Source organism: Pleurodeles waltl, chromosome 2_2 (assembly GCF_031143425.1).
Source record: "Pleurodeles waltl isolate 20211129_DDA chromosome 2_2, aPleWal1.hap1.20221129, whole genome shotgun sequence".
In the NCBI taxonomy this organism is placed as follows: Eukaryota; Metazoa; Chordata; class Amphibia; order Caudata; family Salamandridae; genus Pleurodeles; species Pleurodeles waltl.
The window spans coordinates 686,332,937-686,360,024 of record NC_090439.1 but is presented as its reverse complement, the minus strand read 5'-3'; positions in this window follow the sequence as shown (position 1 = coordinate 686,360,024).

Genomic DNA, 27,088 nt, shown 5'->3' with positions numbered 1-27,088 from the left:
AGGTACACTTTGTGAACATTGGTGGCCACTCAAGTAGGAGCAATTTCAAATGTGTGCATTATTTCTCTACATTAACTCATTTTCTATGCAAATTCAACACTCAGAATACATGAATATTCATTAGTAAAATTCAGCGTTAACAATCCCTCCTCTGATGACTAAATGGGTCATCACACTATAATCTCCCCACACAAATGTTCTGCTTCGGCTAAAACTTTGTAATCTCTAGACTTTTGATCTTTGGTCCCTTTTTTAACTTTCCCTAAACAAATTTTCCCTTTTCATTTCTTCCCTCCTCGGATCATTTTCCATTTTCTTTAATTTAATCATACTTCATAATTTACATACTCCTCATGCTCCAGTAATGCAAATCACAATAATGAATATCCCTTGTATTATCTTCAATATTATCCCTTTCCCAAGGTTGCTGAGCCAATTTCCCACTGAAGAAAATCCTTTGCCAACTTTCACCCAAAGACCTGGTTCTTTCAACTCTTTCAAATCAGCACTTTCATTAGTCAGATTAGCAAGTTAGCTCCTAATTTATTTTCTATTATTAGGAATATACGAGCAGCAATGCTTTGAATTGAGCATTTTGCAAACTCTGCCATCTTTTGCTAAAAGAATGTCTAGAGCAAGGCAGTTCTGAAGAGTCATAGATCTTATCACAGCCATTTCTGTATCCATTAGGACAGTGGTTCCCAACCTTTTGACTTCTGTGGACCCCCACTTTATCATTACTGGAGCCCGGGGACCCCCACTGAATCTTTATTGGAATCCGGGGACCCCCCACTGAGTTATTACTGAAAGCTGGGGACCTAATCTGTTAATATTATTTATTTTTCTAAGCTGTAGCGGACCCCCTGAGGAGGCTTCGCGGACCCCCAGGGGTCCCCGGACCACAGGTTGGGAACCACTGCATTAGGATATTGGTCCTAAAAAAAATTGACAACATGTTATCCACAATAGTAGACAACCTTTGAATCTTTATAGAATTCAGAACAACTCCTATTGAAGGAATCATTGCTCTAAATATATCTCCCACTATACTAGATGGAGACTCTCTCTTTTGTTTGGTATGATGTAATTCAGTCAATTTCGGTAATCTTTTCATGTCATCAAGTTGGAATATCTTTGGGAAATCTATCTCCAAATAACATATGCCATACCATCCCCTTGGAAGACAGTAATAAGCATTTGGTCCACAGATGTAATGTATACCAGGAATCGCTGGATCCTGTCCATTCAACATAAATGTCCATTTACTCTGAAACAAAAACACATGTCTACATTCACTCGTTCCCACAAAGTGTCAGTACTAGATTTAGGCCTATATGCATAAAGCTTTCCTATGTGTTGCACATCTAAAGCTAATTTCCCTTGTGTTTTTATTTCAGGTTTCATGAAAAAGAAAGAAAATAACACCGAACCAAAAGGAACCCTGAACAAAAAAATTGTTATCCAAGAATGATCAATAGAAACAAGCACTTTCCAGGATATAAAAAACAGAAGAATGATCACTATGTGAAAGGGGAGGATTGGAAGTATTTTCCATTTAATAATAAATGGATCAGTGGTTCAGGATTAGAGATACCTAATAAACATGATGAACATATCAAGCAGGAGTAAGACAATAATTTTGTCAATGGATTTATCAAAAGTTGAAATATAAAAGACTATATAAAGAATATGAGGCTAGGAACATGAAGGGAAGAAATTGAAATATTTCTCCAAAAAAGTTTGTAAATTACCATACAAAGGAAACAGCCAGACAATTGCTGAAAAAATGATACATGATGCTAGTCTGTTTTGGCTATCTGCAGCAGTCGTTTGCAGCAGGCTGATTGGCATTTACAAAGCATTTTTAGCTGGATTTAAGTGTATAAAGGGATCAATGCGACTCCTAATTCAAAACAACGATTTTTGTGGTTGTTCATAAAAAGCAGAATATAGCTGGGAAACAATGGAGAACAAAACAAGGGCGAAAGCCCGTGTGGGGTGTGTGGCAAGGCTTTTATGTGTACATGCTGCGAGGACTGATTACACTTGGAGCATATCACAACATATGCAATCAGAGGCAGTGTGTCTGAAATGGAGGTGAACGGTGTAGAATCATTTTAATTAGTAGCATTGTTTTAGTATGCCTGGGTGGAGTTCGCGGAGCTGTGCTACACAGAACTCTGCGAAATGCTGACAAAACTCTGCTGCGCTATGCGGAGTTCCGTGAGCCGCAGAGTTTGGGTAACTTGCGCTGTTCGCACAGATTCTCAGCACGGGAGTTTTTCTGGCACTGTAAAATTAACATGAACAGCATCAGCCAGAGGTCGCTAACTTCTTTCTGCCGCTCAAGTAGATTTTGTACTCGAACTTACTTGTCGAAAGCGGTCGCGGCCTACCGCTGGCATTCAGAAATTCACCACCTTAGTGATTTCTCTCACTTGTGCTCACCAACTTAACGTTGGCAAGCGTGAAGGAGAGAAAAAATTCAGCTCTGTGTCACTTTGTGGAGTTTTTCGGAACTCCACAGTCCGTGTAAAGCGCAGAGTGGGGAAAGCTCTGCAAACACCTCTGGCAGAGCAGAATTCTTCACCGACTCCTAGTTTTCAGCAACTAAAACATGAGTTTTTTGATTGCATGTTTTGTCATAAACTTATGCAAATAAAACCAAGAAGGAAATGTTCCACTCTCTGGTGCCTGCAGAGTTAGTAAATGTCAACAACAGCAAGGTCTTGGATGGAATGCTTGAATTATTCTCAGCCAATGCATCCCAATCCATTGTTTTTGACGCACCATGCCACCTCTGTTTGGACCAAGACAAATGCAAGTCAGCCTTGACCCAGCTCTAATTGCAAGAGCTGAGCCCGAATTGCCAGGCTAGGTCCTCCCTGAACCAGAAAACAAGCAACCCCTGACTGGTTTCACCCTTATTATGGGCTCATTTGCCAGGTATAGCTTGATTCAAGTGGCACAGTGAGTACAGGACCCTTGTCTGGGCATAACCGCCACACTTAGGGATGGATGTAATGCTTGAATTAGTCCCAGCCACTGGCAATCACTTGGGCTGCATACCAATCCATCGTTTTGCACCCACGATGCCACCTAAGTTTCGATCCAGCCATATGCAAATCAACCTTGACCCAGCTCCAATCAGAACAGTCCTGCCTGAACCTCCAAGCCCGGTCCTTCCTGAGCCACTGAACCAGAAAACAAGCTACCCATTTAGTAAACATGGCATCTAAAAAGAAATTTATGATCAAGATGACCTTGTGTCACCTACTGCCCTCTAGGAAGAAGAAAGTAAAGTTGCAGGAGGTTTCCATACCCACTTTTTAAACAAGGTGCATTATTCAAATATCGTGTATAATGATACAAAAGCTGAGCATGCGACAAGCCCTCTTGTGTCATTAAATCCCATGTTTAAGTAAAGTAAATAAGGTACTGACATGGCGACAGGGTTAAACACATGGACCAGTTACTGGAAAGAGTGCAGAGCCATGGCCTCCCAACATCTGCATTGTATGTTTTGACATATTGACATAATTACACCATGCTGTTAAACAACTGGTTACAACTTTGTAAAGCATGGAGGATGTGGCTGTGTGATGAAATACGGTCCAGGCATATTTCAATTTGCCCTCATGTGCATAATTTACTGAGCTGTTTACAATATTCACAATCATTCTAGTGCACATGATTTATATACAAATGTTGTATAATAATGATGTTTTAAAATACCAAAAGTTGAGTGTACATACTGATTTCAGTTTTGGGGTGGGGCTCTATAAATGCTGCCTGAGAATGAGAGATCCAGAGTAAGAGTTAGATTTGTCAGACTTTTAACACTTCCTTTTACTCTAGCCTAACTTAGTGTAGGCTGGGTGGGGGACCCCTGCCAATTCTCCTTTTGTCAAACAAAGTGTGTACGTACCTATTTTGGGCTTAAGGGTCTACTCAGTCAATCAATCAAACATTTTTAAATAGTGGTGGATCACCCCTGAGGGTCTCAAGGTGCTGGAGAAGCTGGCTGCTGTGTGATGGTTAGATCATTGGACCAGCCAGGTATTGAGTTCTTTCCTGAATTGCTGGATGGAAGGTGAGGTACTGAGGTGTAGGGGAAGGTTGTTCCAAGCCTTGGCTACCAGGTGCGAGAAGGAGCACCCAACGCTGTGGGTTTGGCGGATCCAGGTGCTCTCTGTGAGGAAGAGGGAAACTGCTCATAGGTGTCTTGACAGTTGGTGGAAAGTAAGACATTTGTCAATGTATTCACATCCTTCACTACGTAAGGCTTTGTATGCATGGTTCAGCATCTTGAATTGGCATCTCTTCTTGATAGAGAACCAGTGTAGTTGTCTGAGGTGGAGTGTGATATGGGTCCTTTTGGAGAGGTCAAGGATTAGTCTTGCTGCTGAGTTTTGTATTATCTGTAGTTTCTTCAGAAGGCGAGTGTTGGTCCCTATGTAGAGTGTACTCCTGTAGTCCAGTCTGCTGGTGACAAGGGCCTGGGTGATGGTCCTTCTGGTGTTGACTGGGAGACACCTGAGGATCTTACAGAGCATGTGTAGGGTGTGGAAATAGGCAGATGATACTGCATTGACCTGTTTCTTCATCAACAGCTTGCTGTATAGTATGATGCTGAGGTTGCAGGCATTGTCTGTCGGAATGGGGGGTGGTCCAAGTTCCGTAGGCCACCATGTGTCGTTCCAGGACGAGATGTTGTTCCAGAAGATGAGGCCTTCCGTCTTTTCTATGTTGAGTTCATCCTCTGACATTACTGATTGAATGATGGACAACTATCTCAAACTCAACATAGACAAGAAGGAAGTCCTCATTTTCTGGAACAACACCTCATCCTGGATTGACACATGGTGGTCTACGGAACTTGGACCAGATGATCTTCTTTGGCTCTGATGGGAAAGGGGGCAGTCTGATTCTTTGAGTTATTCCGGTGAGGCACAAGGCGATCCATTTGAGGGCTTCTCCATGGATTCCAATGTGTTGCAGTCTGTTGACCAGGATGTTGTGGGAAACAATGAGAAAGATAGCAATAGGTCCAGGAGGATAAAGGCTGCGGTCTCTCTGTGTTCCAGAAAGGCTCTGATGTTATGAGTTGTGCAATCAGGGCCATCTGTGTGCTGTGGTTGGCTTGAAAGCCGGACAGGGAGGGGTCCAGGAGGTTGTTGTGCACCAGGTATCGGTATGTTGGCTTTCTCGAGGACCTTTTGGCGGGGAAAGGGAGCAGTGAGATGCGCTGGTAGTTCTTTGGTTCTGCTGGGTCAGAGGACGGTTTCTTCAGGAGGGGCCTTACTTCAGCATATTTCCAATGCTCATGAAAGGTGGCTGAGGTGATGGAGGTGTTCAACACTTTCTTGAGCTCTTCGCCATTTGCCTTGCTTCCGAGGTTGAAAACATGGTGGGGACAGGGGTCCGTGGGTGCTCTTGAGTGTACTGAGTTCATGATGGTGATTGTGCCCTGGGTGGTGAGGGGTTACCATTGGGTGAGTTGGTGTTTGTGGTTGTGAGCAGGTCGATGCTGTCAGTGACAGAGGGTTTGGGTTCAAAGTTATTGACGGCTGAGATCTTGTCATGGAAAAAGTCTGCCAGGGTGTTGCATAGTTCTTGGGTGGGTGTCATGTAATTCTCTGAGTCTTCGGGAATGAAGAATTCCTTCATGGCGGCGAAGAGTTTTTTGCTGTGGTTTGTGCTGGCTTCAATGTAGCTATTTTGAAGGTGGTGCAGTCCTCTGTCTTCTTGCTGGTGTGCTACTTCCTCTTGAGTTTCCAGCAATTGTGTTGGTCGATTTTAGCTCCTCGGTGTACCAGAAGGCTCGTTTGGTGGGTCTTTTGGATTTTGCTTGCTTAACGGGATGATTTTGTCAGCTCATTCTGTTATCCGTTGGGAGAGGTTTTTTCTGCCTGCTCTGGGTTGGGTGTTGCATCTGGGTGATGGGAGTTGAGAGCGTTGTTCCACTGGTCTTCAGTTATCTCCTTCCAATTGCTGGGTTTGGAGTTGGGGGCACCATTCTGGAGTTGGTGGGTCCTGAGATGGTGAAATGGATGCTGAAGTGGTTGGTCCAGGTAAGTTGTGTGACATAGGTGTACTTGACTCTATTGCTGGAGGTAAAGATCGGGTCCGGCGTGCGCCCTGAGATGTGGGTGGGGTCGGTGACTAGCTGCTGGAGGCTGATGTTGTTCATGGTTTCCAGGAGGTCAGTTTTGTTGGTGTCGCTTGGGTCATCAAGGTGGAAGCAATTGGACATTTTGGTGTTCCATTAGCTAGGTTGTGTCTTCTGGGGAGGTTGAGCAGCAGATTATGTCCTTGTAGATGATGACAATTCTGCCTCTGTGCTTGTTGATTCTGTCTCGGTGTGTGTTCTTGGAGCCCTCGGGTGGGGTTGGTGATGTGCACTGTGGAGGCAGGGTTCAGCCATTTCTCTGTGAGAGGGAAGCAATCATGTCCCATATCTCCATGGCATGCTTGTCGAGTGATTGAGTGTTGATTAGAATGCACTGGAGATGCATGGCAACAGTGGTTGTTGCTGCATCTGGGGCCCAATGCACATAGGTCGGCAGTGGTATATCTCTGCAGGGTGGGAGAGCCAGGGTTCCTGGTGCTGGGTGTGTTCCAGGGGCAGGCGGGTGCAGACTGGCTTGCCTTTGGCATGCTGGCAGCACACCCGCTTTAAGGCTTTGCCGTGGCCTACATATGTAAAAGTGGGAGGGGCTGGGCAGGAGGGCATGGAGTGGGAAAACGGCGACCAACAGGGGAGATGGCACAAAAACAGCGCAATACAAAGGAAATATTTGACAAACCTTTATTGAAACAGAATAAGATAGAGATAAAGGAAACAAATGCAGGCAAAGCACGGAAAAGTAGTGTGTAAACCAAATTAGGAAAACATGGGGCAGGTGTGCAATTGAAAGAAGGAGTTAATTACCAGGCATTGGTCTTGAACTCAAGCACACTAGGGCTGTGTTTGAGTCTCAGGTCCCTAGACCAGGCACAGGAGCAGCAGGGGAAATAGACCCAGGGGGTCTTGTGCTTGCTCACTAGGCCCACGCAGCGGGCTCCATATGTAGTCATGGGAGGTGGGAGGGGCTGGCAGGGAGGCAGGAGGGAGGGGGTGGGAAAACTGAGACCAACAGGGGAGGCGATGCAAAAATGGGCCAATACAAATCAGGCAATATTTGACAAACCTTTAATAAAACAGAATAAAACAGAGTTAAATTAAACAAATGCGAGCAAAGCAAGGAAAGGCAGTATGTTAACAACATCAGAAAAATGTGTCTGGGGTGGGTGTGCGATTGAGAGGAGTTAATAACCGGGGTGGTCTTGTACTTGTGCACACAAGGGCTGTGTCTGAGTCTCAGGGCACTAGACCAGGCACAGGAGCAGTAGGGGAGCAGAGTGCAAGATCCAGGGTTACCCCAACAAATTGGGACTAACCTAAAACAAGAACCAATATAGCACTTTACAGAAAGCAGGCAAACAGTAGATTTCAATGACCTAACCATAATGCGCATTGAAGCAATGACTTTAGTTTCATCCTGAATTACAGAAGATTCAAAGCAGTCCTGACGCTAATGTCAATAGGGTTAATGTTCCTGGGATTCAGTGCATAAAAGAAGGCCTACCCTCTATTTTTCATTCCTGCACCATTTTTGTCTCCAGTTTGGTGATGGCCTGGTGAGGAACTCTCATCAAAGGTGAATATTTTCTTGCCCAGTGTGTTACAGTATTGTTTCTGCTGGCCTTCTAGCTGGCCCGAATGGCCTCAAAGATGAAATGGGGTTAGAAGTGGCACACGTTTTAGTACTGAACTTATTGTGTTGGGGTGAACTTGTTAAGATATTTGATGTGATGTTCTGCAGTGTTTTAGATGCATTTTAGGCAGGCCAAATGAAGTTTGGGAGGCCATTTAAAACACTGTTGCCTCGGTCCAAATAATAGAGGACGTGGCTTGCACAGTTGTTCTGAACTTGGCTTCTGGAATAAAGGGCTTCATTTCATTCAAGAGGCACAGATTGTACCATGCTTTCTTAGTTTGCCTGTGTCATAATATGTGGCCTTCACTTACCTCTTCGTGCATGGTGTCTTGCACAAAGGCTCAGCATTTTTGAAGGGCAAATTATGCAGGTCACTTGAGTATCGTCCAGGAAAATGAATTTACCCTGAAGCACCAGAACTCTCATGAGGGATGCATATTGCTGGGGTCATTTTGAAAATATTGAGTATATGTCCTTTGTGTACCAAAGCGTCCTTGCAAGGCAATTGAGATCAATTCATCCTTTCAGGACTTTGCAGCTTGAATTCATGGAAAACCTTGGAAGTTGTTTGTAATCATTTTTTAAAGTGACTTGAAGTCTTAATCAAATACAGAGAAATTATCTTATGAATTAAGTCATATTGTGAGATTAACTTTATTGTGAAAGTACTGAGCTATCCTCAAGAGTATATGTTTGTTATAACCTCTTTCAGAGGGTCATGGGCCACGCAAGTGTTACTGGGCCCAACCATAGTGGTTGAGGCCATTTACTCCTGATGTCCTGGGACCAACCTACTGTGGATCCCATTCAATTGCACCAAGCAAGTATACCCCTTGTGCACTTGAGTTTCATTGGTAGCTATGGTTAAGCAGTCAAGCCTCTCTTGTGGGGAGGGATACAGATGAGTGAACACGACTCATAACTCAAATAGAAAACTGTATGAATAATACATCAATGTACAGCCAAATACTTGATTCTATTCTAAAAAGTTTTATTTTATTTCTAACTCTACACATGCAAAGAAATGTGAAATTCAAATGGAACAATGCAGTCCCTCTGAGGTCAGGGCTCTAGTAGTTGTCAGGCAAATCCCTGCCCCACCCTCCTTCATGTAACATGTTCAAGGTTATTGCCCATTCGCTATTGGCCACATCCAGGGAATCCACAGTATTAGGCTATACACAAGAGGTCCCTTTGACTCTTCAGGAATTTAGTCTAAAGTGTCTATGGTGCTGCAGCACCTGCAGCAGTGAATACCCTGGGCCAAAGGGATAGTTCAAATTTTACCTGCTCCTGCATCATGGAAGCCTTCAGCGTTACAGTGGGAGCCCTCAGCGCTGACATTAGCAAGATCGGATCCTGCTGGGGAATTTGGGTTGCTCACAGTACATGCGGCAGCGACAGAGCACTCTTCTGGAGTGGTGCAGCTGGCTGTCCCCAGCAATCGGAGCAGTTTCCAGCTTCACAGAGACATGAAAAGTTGTGTTGTCCACAGTGGAGGGAATTCAATCCTTTGGCTTTTGACTAGAGTCCCACTAGGGCATGTCATCCTCCTCAGTGTCCTCCTGGTCTTTGGGTGTCAGTTAGGGTAGATTTTTCAGTACGGCTGGACTCCCTGGTCATAGCCTCACTCCAGTCATAGGCGACAGCCCAAAGTCTTTGATGATTTAGCCCTGGAAGCCCTTTCTGGTATACAGGGTTGCTGCGGTATCCTCCAGATGCAACACAGACTCCTCTGGTGCAATTGCCCACACCAATACGGCCCCTCCTAAAATACAGGGCCACTGCTCAGGTGTTAACGGGTCCTCGCACAACTACTTCAACAGTCACTGCAATGAGGATGTGTGGACTTGGCTCAGTCTACGGTGTTCTTTCCCTGGAATACAGGTGCTGCTGAAAACAGTCCTACACAAGGGCTACAGCCTGATCGGTGCACTGGTGAATCCTTATACCTCACACAGGGAGTCTTCACGGTAGGGCTCCCTACTGGACATCGCTCCATCCAGTGCTATCCTCTTCCTTACAGGGCACACTGGTCAAGGCAAGCAGGCAGGCACTGGTGTTCCAGGGCAAGTGGTCTTGGTTTTCCTGTGTGATTCCCCCTCACCGAGCAGGGAGACTGGCAGGTCTTGGCCCCCAGGTCAGGTCACAGGTGGAAGTATTGCACAACTTTCCCTTCTCACAGCCTGTTTGGCTGCTTATTAAATTAAAACATTTTGGGGACTCAAACTCCTCTACTTATAGTCTTTTTCCGGGCACCAAATGTGATTTAGAGTCTTAGTATTTGAAGTTTTGTGTTGGAGTTATGCTCCTTTTAAAGTGGACTCTTCTCTCTTTCTTCTTTCTTAATGAAAGATGTCTGTCACAACAGGCACCATTTGCCAGCTACAGTGATTTATGCATCAACAAATTAATCCCAGCTTCCCAGCTCTGCTCCATATGATTCCCTTGTCAGCCCCATCTCTCTTCTTGAGATTCATATGTTATCTACCAGGCTCCTTCCTTGTGAGCTATCACTGACTCCAAGAGCAGTCTCTTCCTTTTCCCTCAAATGTGTTTCCGACCCAGCTCACATGAATGCAGCAATGTACACATCTGTCTGGGGGAATTCCTCTCCTCCTAATGTCTTCACCAGGAAGGCCTTGGCTTCCCAAAATGGAACCCAGGCTCCTCCATATAATGTAGCATTGCAGGCACTCATAGTGTACATTCACAGCACAATTACTGTCCAGCACTAGTAACATTATGCACTGTACCATTACATGTATACATGCATTTAGGACACAAACTTAGGCCCTCATTAAGTGTTTGGTGGGCGCCACTTTGGTTTTATACCCGCTGGCCCTATTATAAGTTTCACACTGGGCCAGCAGGCAGAAACAGCACTTCCACCTGCTGGCCAAGCAGGAAAGTCACCACAACCTTGACATGGGCTCGTAATCGAGCCTGCTGCAATGTTGTGGTTCGTTGAGTGCGACAGCACCCATTGCGCTTTTAACTACTGTAAGTCCATGGGGGCCCCTGCACTGCCCATGCCAAGTGCATGGGTGGGTGCTGGTGCCCCAGAGGGTCCCCCGGCACACTGTCTCCGCCAGCCTTTGCATGGCTGTGGGACCGCCATGCAAAAGCCAGCGGAGAGGAGAGTTGTGTTCCCCAGGGCAGGGCTGCTTCACTGGCTCTGCCAGGGTCATAATGTGGAGGCCCGACTGCTGCTTTGGCTATGGTCTGACCACCACCATGAGTCTGGCGGGCCCAGGACTGCCAGACTTGTAATGAGCACGTTAGTCTGTGCACACTGTTCAGTAGTGAAGCTTTTCTCTATTTAACCAAGGTGTGTTATTTATACACACAATGCCAGCACACACTAACCATGTGTGCAGTGTACAACACTTCATCCTTCTATATTGTACTTCAGGCAAGTACACATTGTCCCAGCATATGCTGTCATTGCACACGCACTACACAGCACTACATCTTTCATCTCATATAATTCCTCACAGGCATACACATTCTCAGCAGATGTAGCAATCTCACATGCACTATACAGTACTGCTCCATTCCTGTACTATAGCATTCCCAGACACATATACAACCAGTGCAGTCACTACTTTTGTGCTGAGCAATACTCTACATCTGCCTGATGGCCGAATTTGAGTTAAGCACACAACTGTAGACATTTTAAAAAAGGTAAGTGAGCCTGTAGGCCTCACGCCTGTGACAGAGGGTAAAATTTCCTATTTACTACTATTGATAATTACACGGTATGCTGCCACCACAGCTCTTGTGCTGTTTAACTTCTGATGAATGCAGTAGCCTTCCACCACTATGAGGGTAGTGCTTTGGGCACACCTCCAGGTCAAACAAGACTGAAATCCATGAGACAGGCATATGTCATCACATACACACATGATCTGTGTTTGCCTATGATGAAAATGAGCAGTAGCGATCCAGACAACAGTACAGTTGGGAGCTTATGACCAGGTCGGCATCTTTACCATGGTGGGGACTTTTCCTTCCCAACAATGCTCATATTTACTTTTCACCACATGTCTGCTTATCTTTATGAAAAATGGTAAGGATCCTCATCACTAATAGACATTGATATTTTCCTGTTATCCCATTAGCCTTTCCCCACATACTGCCAACCAACTCGTACCTCTTGTGCGTGGTTGACTGCGGACTTGGAGAGATGAACAAATATTCATAGCACTGGCTCAAACTGAACTGCACCGATGGTTGCTTGGAGCTGTTGGTGAAGAAGGGAAAATGGTCTTTGTTGTGCTGAGTGTCTGGTAGGAACTTGACATACAATTAATGAGTTTGAGGCATGATGTCCATCACTCACTTTTTTTGGTTGAGGACAATATGAAGTAGAGTTGAGTGTTTTAAGGTAATGATTGATCTTGATGTTGTAAGTGAATAGAGATTAATAACGTTTTTCATATATGAAGATGATCGTAGGGAGTATAGAATTCTTTGTAGGAGATGAGTAGTTCCTGTAATAATGAGGTGCTTATTTGTATGAGTTGGGGGCATTTGTGATGTAGGACGTGATCCATTGCAAGACTGTGTCGGAGAAGTTCCGGAGTGTTTACAGGGTGTGGATCAGTGTATGTTCATGGGCAGTGCTTTTTAAAGAAGCATGAGGACATTAAGAAGATTAGAGGGCAGTGAAAGCTGATTCTGTTAGGTTTGCATCCTCTCTCTATCTTGGAGAAACATATGCATGAAAGTTTAAAGCATGCCCAGGAAAATAGAGAAACTGCGTTTCTTACATACTTCAAAGGGTCTTAATGCTTACAGCCTACATTTAATTAATTTCTGTGTGAGTGATCAATATAACGAAACCCAGTCTGCAACTTTGATTCAAATGTCTCTTATAAAACTGAAATTTCTGTTTGATATTTCTATGGTCAGTTGAAAGTGATGTAGATGGAATTTTAGTGTTGTCCCTCATGTCACTGAAATCATCAGAATGTGACAGTTTATGCATTATGTTAACCAAGGTACTAATAGTTTGATTGTAGAATGATGCACAGAGATACAATTTCAAATGTGCCTTCATTTAGATTAAGGATTTACACCCTGGTCCTATTGAAGTTTAATTAAAAGTTTTAAGGAATAAACTGACATTATGTTGTAATTTAGAGTCTTAACTAGTAGCCTGCATTGAAACGATATTGCATTGTTAATAATTAATATTTTAAATACGTGTGCAAAAATAGAGAAATGCAGTTCCACGTTATAAAGACTGGAATGTATTAATAGAGTTATTTTGTTTAAAGTTATTGTAACACGAATGCTAATAGAAAATCATTAATGGAGAATTTAAAGTCTGTGTATTAAATTGTGTTTTATGTTATGTATTAATGTGCTGTATTGACTCGCTTGCATTAGCCTAAGTGAGGCTCGTTAGGCCCTGTATTTTGTGACTGTGCAGAAAATGTGAACTTTCCTTTCAGATTTCGTTCCCATGAGAATAATAGTTTGGTAATAGCCATCTATTGCTTTAAACAATGAGAGAGTGAAACGATGTTCTTGAATAAGGAATATCCTGGACTGTAGACTAGAAATTTCAGCATTTGTCTCAATCTCATGTGGAGCTACATGAATGGATCCTATTCTCATGACAGACCCGGGAAAAGATGGAGAGGGGTTTAAGGGTGGACTGATCAGCATAATTTAATCCAAGCATATACCATTCTCAAGTATTTGTCTGACTTGTTAAGAACTGATGAAATCTCCTTTATTCATGCGTGTGGGTTATAATTCCCCCCACATTTTCATGATACAAAACCGCCAATAAGTGTGAAAAGATGGAGTTGTTTCAAATTGGAGTTGTGTGATCAATTTCTATTGGATGATGTCCCTTCAAAGTCAAATTAACTGCTGTCCGGACTAAACAGATTGCCATATGAACTTTGATATGTTGAGACCCAGTGGGACGTTGCTCAGAATCCTGTCAGAATTCAAGATCCCCGTAGATGAGAAGCTGAATCCCTTTTTGTCCTGTAACCTGAATACTGAGCCCTTTGGAGAGGTGCCTTCTTCTCTGCCTTTTCCCATTTCAAATGCCTTGCTGAGACTTAGAGACTTTCTTCGTAGCCCTCATAGAAAACTCTTTAACAAGCTTCTGACCTGCTAACACTTCCTGCTTTTACCTACTTTTTATCCACCTTCGGTAGTAACTTGTTGCCTAAGATTACCTTTTTCCAAATTCTTTTCACTCATTTTGTTCTTTTTTTCCTTTACCCACATGCATTCCACCTACAGGTGTTCCCCTGAGTGGCTAATTGCAGGTTTCTCCTGTGTGCAGCTAAATTGAAATTGACAATTTGAAACTGCTTTAATGTTTATTAAAACTGAGCAACATTTATTTTCTGTATCTCAAATTATTCTATTGATGTCTTGCATTGTCCTTGTTAAATGTTTAGTTCTCCAAATGTTTGTTTGAACATAGTTTGGGGGCTTGGTCAACCTTTGGTGATTTTGTATCTTTATAACTGTGTCTTGCGGATTATGTACATGACTCTGAGCATTGTTTTGTAATAACTCCCTTAACTTTACTCCTGACTGGAGTTTTCCTTTTATGGCTACATTGGTCATAATGTGTAACTTAATTGCTTTGTACTGAAATGTGGTTGTATGCCTCTACCACATCCTATGCAGGGTCCAAAGATCCATTGACCTCAATGAGCATTGATTCCAGCGAAGGATGAAAAGGATGCACCTCATTTACAAGGCCTTTGCGCCACTGTTGCGTCAGTGCTGTACACTGCTCCAAATTTACAAACTGACGCATTGTGCTCAATGCGTCAGTTTGTAAAGCCTTGCATCACATTGTACCTGTGTCAGGTATAATGTATGCAAGGTAGAAGTTCCCTCTGGAAAAGCCACGCAGAACTGACAAAGTTAAATTTACATTTCACTACGTAGTTCTGCGACTTCACTGTGTCAGAATTGTAATGCCTGCTCAGAGCAGGTGTTGAATTGATGCTGGGCTTTTCTCTATGGGGGCCTTCCTCGCATTGCTGAAGTAGCATCATTTTTTTACACTAGTCCAGCAATGTGTCAGTTTAGTGCCACAGATGCGTTGGAATTTCTGACGCATCTGTGAAAACGTGTGCCATGGAGCTTTGTATAGTAAATACTGCACATCCATGGCTTTGCTACAGAGTTGTTGGGCAGCGCAAGAAATCTAACACACCAGGGACGATGCGTCAGATTCTTGTAAATGAGACTCTTTGTGTTTAAGCAATAAATGTATTTGATCCACATCTATTTAATAGGCATTCTTATTTTTTAATTCTAAATATAAACTAATTGCAGAAAAGGTATTTAGATCCTATATTATTCTGAAGCCATAATGTAGCCATTCATTAAAAATGTTTGAACTTATGGCCCTCATTACAACCCCTCATACAGACAGCCACTTTAACACACCGACCGCCAGGGCAAAATCAACAGGCACCACAGCAGTAACAGCCTACAGCAAGGCAGAAGACAATGTTCCGCCCACTGTATTTTGAGACACCAATCCACCACCTTTTCCAGGGCGGTACCAACGACATCAAAAGTCTAGTGGAAACAGATCTCAGAAGTCAAAGGACTGACCTGTGGAGGCTCAGGGAAGAACCACACCGCCATGGAGCCCGAGTTGCATGTGTTACCCATGCTCCTCTATCTTCTGCACCATTACGAACACCAAAGCCGGCGAAGACGATCACAGTGAATACTGCTGCTTGGCACACGGGGGAGGATGGGAGGAAAAAGTGAGTGACACACACATGCAACACCCCCACCCCCAACACCATACATACATACAAGCAGATGCAGTAACACTACATATTCACCCCGCCCCCCTCAGGAATAATGCAAGGACAAAAGGAATTGATTAAAGTGAGTGTAATAAGATAAAATTGTATAAATACGTAAATCCAAATAAAAAAGTATATACATATTTACAAATGTAGGGACACTGCCCAGTCCTCAATGTCCGTGGGCCACAGGGCCACATCACATAGTCCAAGGCCCCACCTTACTCCTGCAACAACGTGGAGAGAACACTGCAGGGGCATCAGGTCAAAAATAGCCAGGCATCTCAGGGGGACGGGGAATGGGGGACACCTCAGCCGGAAGATGGTGCAACGCCACTGGTCCTGGAGGGGGCAACATGCCCATTACTCTGTCCTGGGGAGCGCAAGGGCACAGTCTCTCAAGTGGGTGACTTGCCCACTGGCTCTGGAGGGGGCTACATGCCCATTACTTGGTCCTGGGGAGTGCAAGGCCACAGTCTCTCAAGTGGGTGACTTGCCCACATGCTCTGGAGGGGACAACATGCCCTGTGCTTGATCCTGGGGAATGCAAGGCCACAGTCTCTCAAGTGGGTAACTTGCCTACATGCTCTGGAGGGGGCAACATGCCCTGTAATCTTCATCCTGGGGAGGATGGGTTGACTGTAAGGCTTCTCCACTGGTTCTGGAGGGGGCATTGTGCCCAGTGATCTTCATCCTGGGGAGGATGGGGTGAGTGGATGGCTTCACCACTGGTTCTGGAGGGGGCATTGTGCCCAGTGATGCAGATCTTGGGGAGCGCAAGGTCACAGTCTCTCACCTGGGTGTCAGACCCACAGGATTTGCAGGGGCCAGGCCGCACAACAGCCCATGGACGCAGGACTACACACTGTCCGCTGGCGGTGTCGGCTGCTCATTGGTGGCAGTGGTGATGCTAATGGTGGAGTTGGCAGTGGTGGGAGGAGGCTCTAGCCCTTCCCCTGCAGTCTCGGATGGCTGCCCACTGGGGCTGCTGGTGGCGGTGCTGGTGGTGGTGCGGGTGGCGGTGCTGGCAGTGGTGGGGAAAGGCTCCAGCCTTTTCCCTGCAGCCTTGGACAGCTGCCCACTGGGGCTGCTGGCAGTGGTGCTGGTGGCGGTGCTGGCAGTGGTGGGGGGAGGCTCCAGCCCTTCCCCTGCAGCCTTGGAAAGCTGCCCACTGGGGCTGCTGCTGCTGGCAGTGGTGCTGGTGGTGTGCTGGCAGTGGTGGGAGGAGGCTCCAGCCAATCCCCTGCAGCCTCAGAGGGCTCCCTCCCACTGGGGCTGCTGGTGGCGGTGGGGGAAGGCTCCAGTCCTTCCCCTGCAGCCTTGGATGGCTGCCCCACCATGGTTGGTGGTGGGGGCTCCAACTGAGTCCCAGCATTAGGCCCCTTGTCTCTACTGCCTGCTGTTGCAGGCCCCTTGCCCCTCCTTCCTGCAGCTGGGGTTGCCTCCTTGCCCTTCCTTCCTGCAGCTGGGGCTGCCTCCTTGCCCTTCCTTCCTGCAGCTGGGGCTGCCTCCTTGCCCTTCCTTCCTGCAGCTGGGGCTGCCTCCTTGCCCTTCCTTCCTGCAGCTTGGGCTGCCTCCTTGCCCTTCCTTCCTGCAGCTTGGGCTGCCTCCTTGCCCTTCTGTCCTGCAGATGGGCTGCACTTGGGGCTGGCACCCTGTCCGTCTGGCTGGCTGGTGGCCGGGATCCTTTCCCACCTGGAGTAGTTGGGGGCACTGCTGTGAAAACCTGGCCCGACATGAGGGACAGGGGGGGAGGGGTAGGGAAGAGGTCAATGTTTGAGAGGCTGGTACGGGAGGTGACAGCTGTGCTTGTAGCTGGGTTGGGCATAGAGATGTCCGCTACCACCGGGGATCTTTCATCGAAAGGGGGTATCCATGTCTGAACTGTCCCCTCCTGTCTCCGCCGTGGTGCTCCCCTTGCCCTCCGTCCCACTGGTGCCCTCACCATCGGTGGATTCAGCCTCCTGGGTCCTGAGGGATGCAGCTCCCTCCATCACCGGTGCCCCTGCTCCTCTGCCTGATGATGCTATTGCACATAAGGACAGGGTGAAAAAACAAAAAGGGGGGTGAGGGACAAAGGATACACTTGGTCAATGGTGCCAACAATACCACCGTTGGTATACACACCACACACACAGGGAACAGCCCTACGCACTAGGCAATGCACTACCAGTCACAATGCTAGGCACCAGCCCATGGATAGGGACACCTAACGCAAATTGCAGCATACCTGAGAACCACAGACTCCTACCAGGTAGTGGATGCCTACTAGTTTGGTAGGAGTACTTTCACATCAGAACCCTTCCCAACATGGGACCTACCCTGCAATGCCAGGCCTGCGGGCACCCACAGGGCCCATCCCCCCCTACCCGGATACCAACCCACCAGGCATAAGTTGTAATGATGGGCACTGTACTCTCCCCCTTGTGGCTGCTGTGATGCCTCCAAGCACCCTTCCAGCTCCGGATAGGCCACCACCAGTATGCAGGACATCAGGGGGGTCTGGGTTCGACGGGAACCCCTTCATCGTTGGGAGGCCATCCCCAGCTGGGCCTCCACCGTCTTCCGTACCTAGCGTCTCAGGTCCTCCCATTGTTTCCGATAGTGGGTGCTCTGCCTGCCATAGACCCCCAGGGTCCGCACGTCCTTGGCGATGGCACGGCATATACCCTTCTTTTGATGGGCGCTGACCTGCAGGGAAATAGACACAGGGAAAGGTATTAGTCTGACTGTCCTGCCTGTTACACCCATGGCCCACCATGCCCCTTTCCATCCCCATTAGCACAGACGTGGCCCACCATACATGCTGCACGCTGCCAAGGGCCCATCCACCAACCCCCCCCCACACAAGGACTTCACACACAGCACTCCATGCAGTCACGTCTCACGCATCGTACTCACGGTGTACTCACCTGTTGGTCTGGAGGCCCATACAGCAGTAGGTACTGGGGTAGGACCCCATCCACCAGTCACTCCAACTCTGCCGTGGTGGAGGCCCCTGCCCTTTCTCCAGTCACACGAGCAATGGTTATTTCCAGATACAGGTCACAGAAGCACATGCAGTGTCGGTCCTCTCCTGTTGAAGGTCAGGTAGCAAGTGAGTGCACAGATGGTCACGTCCGCAGTTGTGCGTACCGTCACTGCTGGCGTACATCACCATTTGCCACTGTACCCCATAGGGCCCAATGTTAACCAATGAGGAGTTGCACGGCGGTTCTTGACCACCTCCCGCAATGGCGCGCAACGTCAGCAGAATTACCTCATTTCCACCTGTCCCTCCACACAAGACAGGCGGACGCCATTTCAGGAGGGGTGCAGGCCAGGGATCCAAACTGCGTCACAGTTCACAAATGCACCATTTGGTCATCTCCAACAAAATACTGTTACAATCACAACATGCATTGAACTGTAGTGGTTGGAATGTAGAGATAATGACCAGCTTATCACTCTTTTTCCCCATAGATTGCCACTGCTGCGGATGACTAAGAGATGGAGACATCCCCCCCATACAGACCCCTGGTAGACTTGGCAACAATGGAGGAGAGGCACATTATCCTCACCTATAGACTTGACAGGGCCACAATCACGGAGCTGTGTGCCCAATTGAAGCCTGACCTAATCTCTGCTATCCGTAACCCCACCGGGATCCCCCCTCTTGTGCAAGTGCTATAAGTACTCCATTTCCTGGCAACTGGCTCCTTCCAAGTGACAGTGGACTTGGTAGCAGGAATGTCTCAGCCAATGTTCTCAATAGTGCTGACCAGAGTGTTGTCTGCCCTGATTAAACACATGTGCAGCTACATCGTTTTCCCCAGGTTAAGGATTTGGCCACAGTGAAAGCTGATTTCTATGCAATGGGACATATCCCCAACATTACTGGGGCTATTGATGGAACACATATTGCATTTGCCCCCCCCCAGGCGAAATGTACAGGCCTACAGAAATCAAAAGAGCTTTCACTCTATGAATGTGCACATGGTGTGCCTGGCGGGACAGTACATCTCCCACGTCAATGCAAAGTATCCTGGGTCTGAGCATGATGCCTTTATCCTGAGGAACAGCAGCATCCCAAATGTGATGGCCCAACTCCAGAGGCACAGGGTGTGGCTAATAGGTGAGCCCTGATTCCCACCCAGTATATGTTGGTGTATGGGTATGGTGTGGGTTATAAGGGTTAGTGTGTGGCTAACAGTTGTCCCTCGATATTTGCAGGTAACTCTGGTTACCCCAACCTCTCATGACTACTGACCCCTGTGAGGAATCCCAGGACAAGGGCAGAGGAACGTTACAATGAGGTACATGGGTGAACAAGAAGAATTAAAGAGAGGACCTTTAGCCTATTGAAGGCCAGGTTTTGTTGCCTCCATCTAACGGGTGGATCCCTGTGCTGCTCACCCAAGAAGGTCTGCCAGATCATCGTGCCATGCTGTATGTTGCACAACCTTGCCTTGTATCGCCAGGCGCCTTTTCTGCAGGAGGAGGAGGCTGGAGATGGCCGTCTGGCAGCAGTGGATTCTGTGGACAGTGAAGATGAGGAGGAGGAGGAATAGGACAACAGAAGTGCAATTATTTGCAATACTTCCAATTAGACACAGGTAAGACAGTGTTGAAACACATATAATTGACAGTTTGATGTGTGACATTGTCACTGACAGGCTGTGTATTCCTACTTCTATGCCCACTCACTGTACCCTTTGGCATCTCTTTTTGCAGATGTTGGTTCCCCACTATTGCTCCTGGTGTGTTCAGTGCAGACAACTACAGGTCTTTTCAATGTAAACATTAGTGTACAGTTGAATTGCAATGTTTAAACCTTGTTAAACTAATACATTCTTGAATCATTTGACATACTCCATACTTGTATTTTTTCAAAGGGTTTTTATTTAAGTGCTCAGAAGTAGAGGGGTAAGTGCAATGGGATGGGGTGATGATGGAGGAAAGTCCAAGTTAGAGTCCAGTCTATTTGTATCACAGGTGCATTGTCCAAGGGGGCATAGGAAGTGGAGCAATGGCAGTTCAATGTGGACAGGGTGACAGAGTGGGACACAAGGGTGACAATCAGGAGAGTGTTATTTCCTGGTTGGGGTCTTGGCAATAGTCTCTGGCCAGGGTGGTGTTGAAGTCCTTCAAGTCCTCCGTGATCCCCAGGTACTGGCCCTTCTGCAGTCACATGTTCTCCTGCAACATGTCCAGCGTATCCTGGGAATGCTGGTATGCTTCCAGGATTGTGGTGAGTGCCTCCTGGAGAGTCATTTTCCTGGGCCTGTCCTCCCCCTGTCGCACAGCAGTCCTCCCAGAGTCCCTGTTGTCCTATAAGCCTGTCCCCTGAACCGTGTGCCCACTGACCCCAGGTCCCTGATCATCCTGTGTTTGTGGGGTGTTCTCTGGGGTCCCTGTAGTGGTGGACACACTGCTGATTGATGTGTCTTGGGGACAGAGGTATGGGCCCACTGGGTAGGTGCGGTGGTGGTGTTTCCTGAGGGGGGAGGCTCTATGGTGGTATGAGAGTGTGCCTGGGTAACCGATTGTCCGGAGATCCCTGATGGGCCAGGTTGCTCTTCCAGATCCAGGCGACCAGAGCTACTGTCATCACTGTGGGCCTCTTTGGGAGAGGGGACTGGATGTTGCTGGCACCTCTTCACTGGTGACCTTGGCTGGGTTACCTGTGGGGATGTAAATGCAGTGTTATTGTTTCTGCATGTGACATATGCATGGGTGGGTTGCCCTCTATGGTTGTTATTGCCCTGGCAGCTTTGCCTTGTGTGAGTTGTTATTTGGTGGGCTAGGTGATTATCTCTATTGTGCATGCAGTGGTGATAGGTGTCCATGCAGGTCTGTAAGGGGTGTCAATGAATTGGTGTTGCATGCAGGGCTTGGCACCGGGATGAGTGGGTTGTGATGGTGGGTTGTCTGGGAAGTGGTGGAGTGATGGGAGTGAGTGTGAGGGTGGGGCTATGTGATGGCATGCAGGTAGGCGGGTGATAGTAGTATAGAGTTGACTTACCAGAGTCCAGTCCTCCTCCTACTCCTGCCAGGCCCTCAGGATGCAGGGTTGTCAAGACTTGCTCCTCCCATGTTGTTAGTTGAGGGGGAGGAGGTGTGGGTCAACCGCCAGTCCTCTGTACTGCAAGCTGATGTCCAGCTGCAATGGAACGTACCTTCCCCTGTAGGTCGTTCCGCCTCTTCCTGATGTCATCCCTTGTTCTGGGGTGCTGTCCCATGGCATTGACCCTGTCCACGATCCTCCGCCATTGCTCCATCTTCCTAGCAATGGAGATCTACTGCACCTGTGATACAAATAGCTGAGGCTCTACCTGGACGATTCCTCCACCATGACCCTCAGCTCGCTCCTCCTCAGAAAATCTGAGGTGTTGTTCTGGTACCATGGGTGTAGTGTGAATGGTGTGGGTGAGGGTGTTTGGGGTGATGTTTTGGGGTGTGTGATGTGAGGTGCGTGGGTGGTGTATAGGTAATGGTATGTGGCTCTGGTTGTGTGAGTGCTCTTGCTGTCTCTCTCTGCTGGCAATTAATTGTAGTCGTAAAGGGTTGTGGGTAATGTGGGTGTGTGTTTTATAGTGGTGTGGGTGTGGTGTGTGTATGGGTGTCAGGTGTGTGTACTTTGAATTGTTCAATGTGGTGTTGTTTTGTTTGAGTATGTGTATTTTGAGTGCGGCGGTATGTACTGCCAATGGTTTACCGCCATTGAATGTCTGCCGCGGTGATTTGTGGGTCATAATGTTGTGGCCGTTATTCTGTTGGTGTAACGGTGCTGAGCAGTCCCTCAGAGCTCATCACGGCCCGTTACCCACCCCTTTTACTACAAAATGATAACAAATGTAGTTTATTATCATTTGGTAGTAAAAGGTTTGCAGCTGCTGCTGCTGGCGGGACAGCGACCCTCCTCCGCCTTAGCAGAGGAACCGCGCCTGGTACAGACCCCAGTAATTATAAGTAAATGTTTTCGGGATGGAGGCAGGACAAGTTAGATGTGATAGTTTATGAACAAACACAGTACAAATGGTGATATTTTGAACCCCAAATTGTTTTTGTTTTGTGTTGTTTTGTGTTGTTTTATGCTGTTCTCCGAGAGGTGAAAGTGGGAGACAAACATAACATTTTAAAGCATGTTAGGCGAAACTAAACCTACTTTAAGGGCATACCTACATGGTTGGTATCAGATTCCCTCATGGACTCTGTAGAACTAAAATTTCCATTGTTGCACAAATAGCACATTGGACTAACATAGTGGAGTAAAACTAAGCAGTATATAAAGACAACTTTACAGTTGATTGGATTTGGAAGTTCTCTTGCACTGGACTTATGTTTTCAGTAGCTGCATATAGAACATTACAAATCATAGTGAAGCAGTCAAATGAATTAAAATGGGATCAACCTAAAGACAACTTTACAGTCATAGAATCTCCCCCCCAAGGATGATTCGAGAATATTTACGGTAACACAACATTTTAAAGTGCAAAGGGTCAGTAGCACTGATAAAAATTCAAAACAAAAAGGTAACTTCATGAGCAAGGGGGTAGCCAGAAAATTAAAATACCCCCCCACTTTGAACCAGAGCTCTTTTGGTACCACGCAGGCAAAGCAAATCATCGCAAACCTCTCCAGAAGACCTTTGTCTCTTCCATTCAAGCATCTATCCATTCTTCCTTTCATCCTTACATCCACCTGCTGATATTCACCATTCAACCCTCACATTCTCTCATCCATTTAATTTTTCATCCCTCATTTAGTCTGTAACCATTCTGCCCATCCGTCCGCCATCCATATCCAAACCCATCCATCCATATTCAAACCTGTCTATCAAACCTATTTATCTATCCATTCAATCAATCAATCAATCAGGAATTTGTAAAGCGCACTACTCACCCGTGAGGGTCTCAAGGTGCTGAAGTGGGTGGGGAGTGGCTGCTACTGCTCGAACAGCCAGGTCTTGAGATGTTTCCTGAAGGTAAGGAGGTCTTTGGTCTGACATAGGTGGGTGGGAAGAGTGTTCCACATCTTGGCGGTGAGGTGCGAGAATGATCTGCCGCCAGTTGTAGCTCTACAGATGCATGGGACGGTGCGAGTGTGAGGTCGGCAGAGCGAAGATGCCGGGTCGCGTGTAGAAGGAGAGCCGTCTATTGAGGTATTCTGGACTGGTGTTGTGCAGTGCTTTGTGAGCGTGGGTGAGCAGTTTGAAGGTGATTCTCTTGTTGACTGGAAGCCAGTGCAGGTCTCTCAGATGGCCTGTGATGTGGCAGTGGCGGGGGATGTCCAGGATGCGGAGGTGTTCTGGATGCATTGCAGCCTCTCCTGGAGTTTGGCTGTGGTTCCTGCATAGAGGGCAATGCTGCAGTCTAGTTTGCTGCATACGAGGGCTTGGGTGACTGTTCTTCCGGTTTTGGTGTGGATCCATTTGTAGATCTTTCGGAGCATGTGGAGGAGATCCTGTTAACTTGCTGGGTCAAGGATAATGAGGAGTCCAAGATGAATCCTGGATTGCATGCGTGGTCGGTGGGAGTCGGAGCAGCTACGAGAGTGGCAGGCCACCAGGAGTCATCAAATGTGGGGGGAGGTGGAGCCGAAGATGAGGACTTCCGTCTATTCACTCAGTCATCCATCTTTTCACTTATCCACACCTTTCATGCATCCATTATCCTATCCATCCTTTCAATCATCCTTCCATCCTTAAGCTCGTCTATGAGGCCTTTCACTCCATCCATCCATTCTTTCACTCCATCCACCCTCCCTTTTACTCATCCAACCATCCATCCTTTCACTCGGACATCCATCCTTTCACTCATTGATCTATCATTTGACTCATCCATCCTTCCATCCATCTATTTATCCTTTCAATCATCTGTCCAGCCATTCACCCTTTCACTCATTCATCTGTCCATCCTTTCATCCAGCCATCATTCTACCCTCCCTTTTTCTCATCATGCATTCTTTCACTTATCCATTCTTACATCCATCCTGTCACTAATCCATCAATCAATCTTTTTGCTCATCTATCCATCCTTTTTTTCCATTCATCCTTTCAGTCCATCCATCCATCTATCCGTCTATTTACCCTTTCACTCATCCATCCTTTTACTCATTTATCCACCCTTTCCCTCATCCATCCATATATTCACCCTTTCACTTATCCACACACCCACTCATCTATCCATCCATCCATCCTTACATCCATCCTTTCACTCATTCATCCATGCATTCATCCCTCCACCCTTTCACTCTCCCATGCATCAATCCATCCATCCTTCCACTCTTTCACCATCCCACCCTTTCACTGTAATTATGAGCCTTTTTCTGCAGACAGAAGAGGTGCATCAAGAGCCCCAACCCGCTGCTAAGCTGCTAAAGCTGCTAAAGCAGGGGTTTGACGACACCCCTGTTCATAGGTCTGGGGTTTCAGTTAGTAAGTACTTCAAGGAATCCCAGAGTAAAAATATTAGTCAAATGAATTGTTGTAAGCAATGTTGTTGAAATATATCCATGCACACTGGTTATGAATTAATATCAAGCCCTGAGTTTGATGAAAAAAAGTTTGGAAGTGATACACATCAGTGCCAGCTACCTGCTGTAGGCTTTAATGTATGTGCTAGCATCCTATCAGAGACCACCAATAGGTCTATAGAAAACCTCCAGTCTTAAAAATCAACCCCATTCCTCAAACAGCAACATAAATCTATGCCTTTCAGCAACTACCACTATTATTCTGAAGAAAGATGTTACTTATCATTACATTTCAGCCCATCAGTAACATATAGCTTGCATTTTGTGCAAATATGTAAATGCAAAGCCTAAGACCTGCTCCAAAATAGCCACAAAGCTATTATTTGTAAATTCTCACTTTTTAGCTTTCCTCATATATCTCCATTACCCTGACCACAATGACCAGTACTTCCCAAACTGATGAACAAATCCACTGCACTGCATAGAACCATCTTCTGATAGATTGAATAAAGATTCAATAGAGGGGGGCTAGTTTAAGGATGATACTGAAAACAGATAACGTTTATATCCAAAATGCTAGAAAATGGACACCTGGTTGTGAGAAAATGCCCCCTTTTGCATGGTTACCCCCATGTTTTGATGAAATGTATGTCTAGTTTTTAGACTCTGCACACTGGGGCACTGCTGTCCAGTGCCAAGTGTTTGTGGTTTGACCCCTAAAACATGTTGAAATTGGATACTCCTTGATTGTGTTTTTTTAACTTTTCTATTTGGTCACAGGATATGGTTCAGAAGTACACCCATGGCATGGAAAATTAAATGTCACCTGTGGAATCTCAGTACTTAATGTGCTGTCCACTTGCATGACAAAGGGAAACATGGTTTTAGGCCTACCTCAGTAGCCTGACCAATTGTAGTGCAAAACCTGCTGTGTGTCTTGTTAAAATGACCCTTTTTGACCGGTAAAAACCTCTCTTTTAAATACTAGTAAGTCACCTTTATGCACGCCTTGTAGCCACCAAGGTAAGGTATGGTATTTAAAAGTGGGACATGTAGAAAATGAATGTTACCGTGTCCTAACAGTTACATGGCCCTAAAACTATTTTCACTGCAGCAGGTCCATCTGTCCAATGGAGAAAAACAGAATACAGATGAAAGTACTAATACTGCGATCTCTAAAGGGGATAAACTAGAAAAATAATTGAACAACTATTTTTAATAGTTATTAAGAATCCAATTCAACGGTGAAGTAATTTTATTTGACTAAATATTAAGGAACAGTAACTTTTAGAAAGTTACCCTTTACTTGCCTGAGATGTGAGAATGCTATTTAGCACAAGCCTCTGTCAACTCCTAGCCTGTGCTCAAACTTGGGAATAGGTGTGAAAGATGCCTCATAGGAGTAAACAGTAGCTTGACATGAATGGACAGAGTTGACTCTTATAAGCTCAACAGAATATGCTGGGTGGGGGCTGTGGGAATCATGTTTACACCACTGTGTCATATCCTGCTTCGTAGATCTGTTGAGCCACATGTAAAACTTGGGGCCCACATGTAAAGCAGAGAACAGTATGGAAGACAGTTCATGCGTACCTCCAGTCTGGTTGCTGAAGGACCCAGGATTTGCCCTAACATTCTTCTATCTTTGGGATTATTATGGGTACAGTGCTTAATTCAAACTGGATTTTAGTGTTAGATGTGAGTGGACAGTATGATTACCATAGTACACTACCCACATATACCTCCAGCCTCAGAGCCCACGTTTAGTGTTGTCTAAGATGCTGTTTTGAAATTCTCCCTGATAGAATGCATTTTGGGGCAGTTTGCAGTGAAGCAAACAGGAACTGATGCAAACATAGGTCGGCCAAGATCTGGGAACCTTTAATCCTATGGCCCGAGAGGAACTACGGGTGTCTTAGGGTGTTCTCTAGCCACAAGTTGGAGAACCCTACAAAGCTGGATCTTCATCAAGCCTTCCTCAGAAGTCTGCTGGACCTGCAAAAGGATTCCAGAAGGACCAAACCTGCTGCTCTTGACATGTGTGATCTGTGA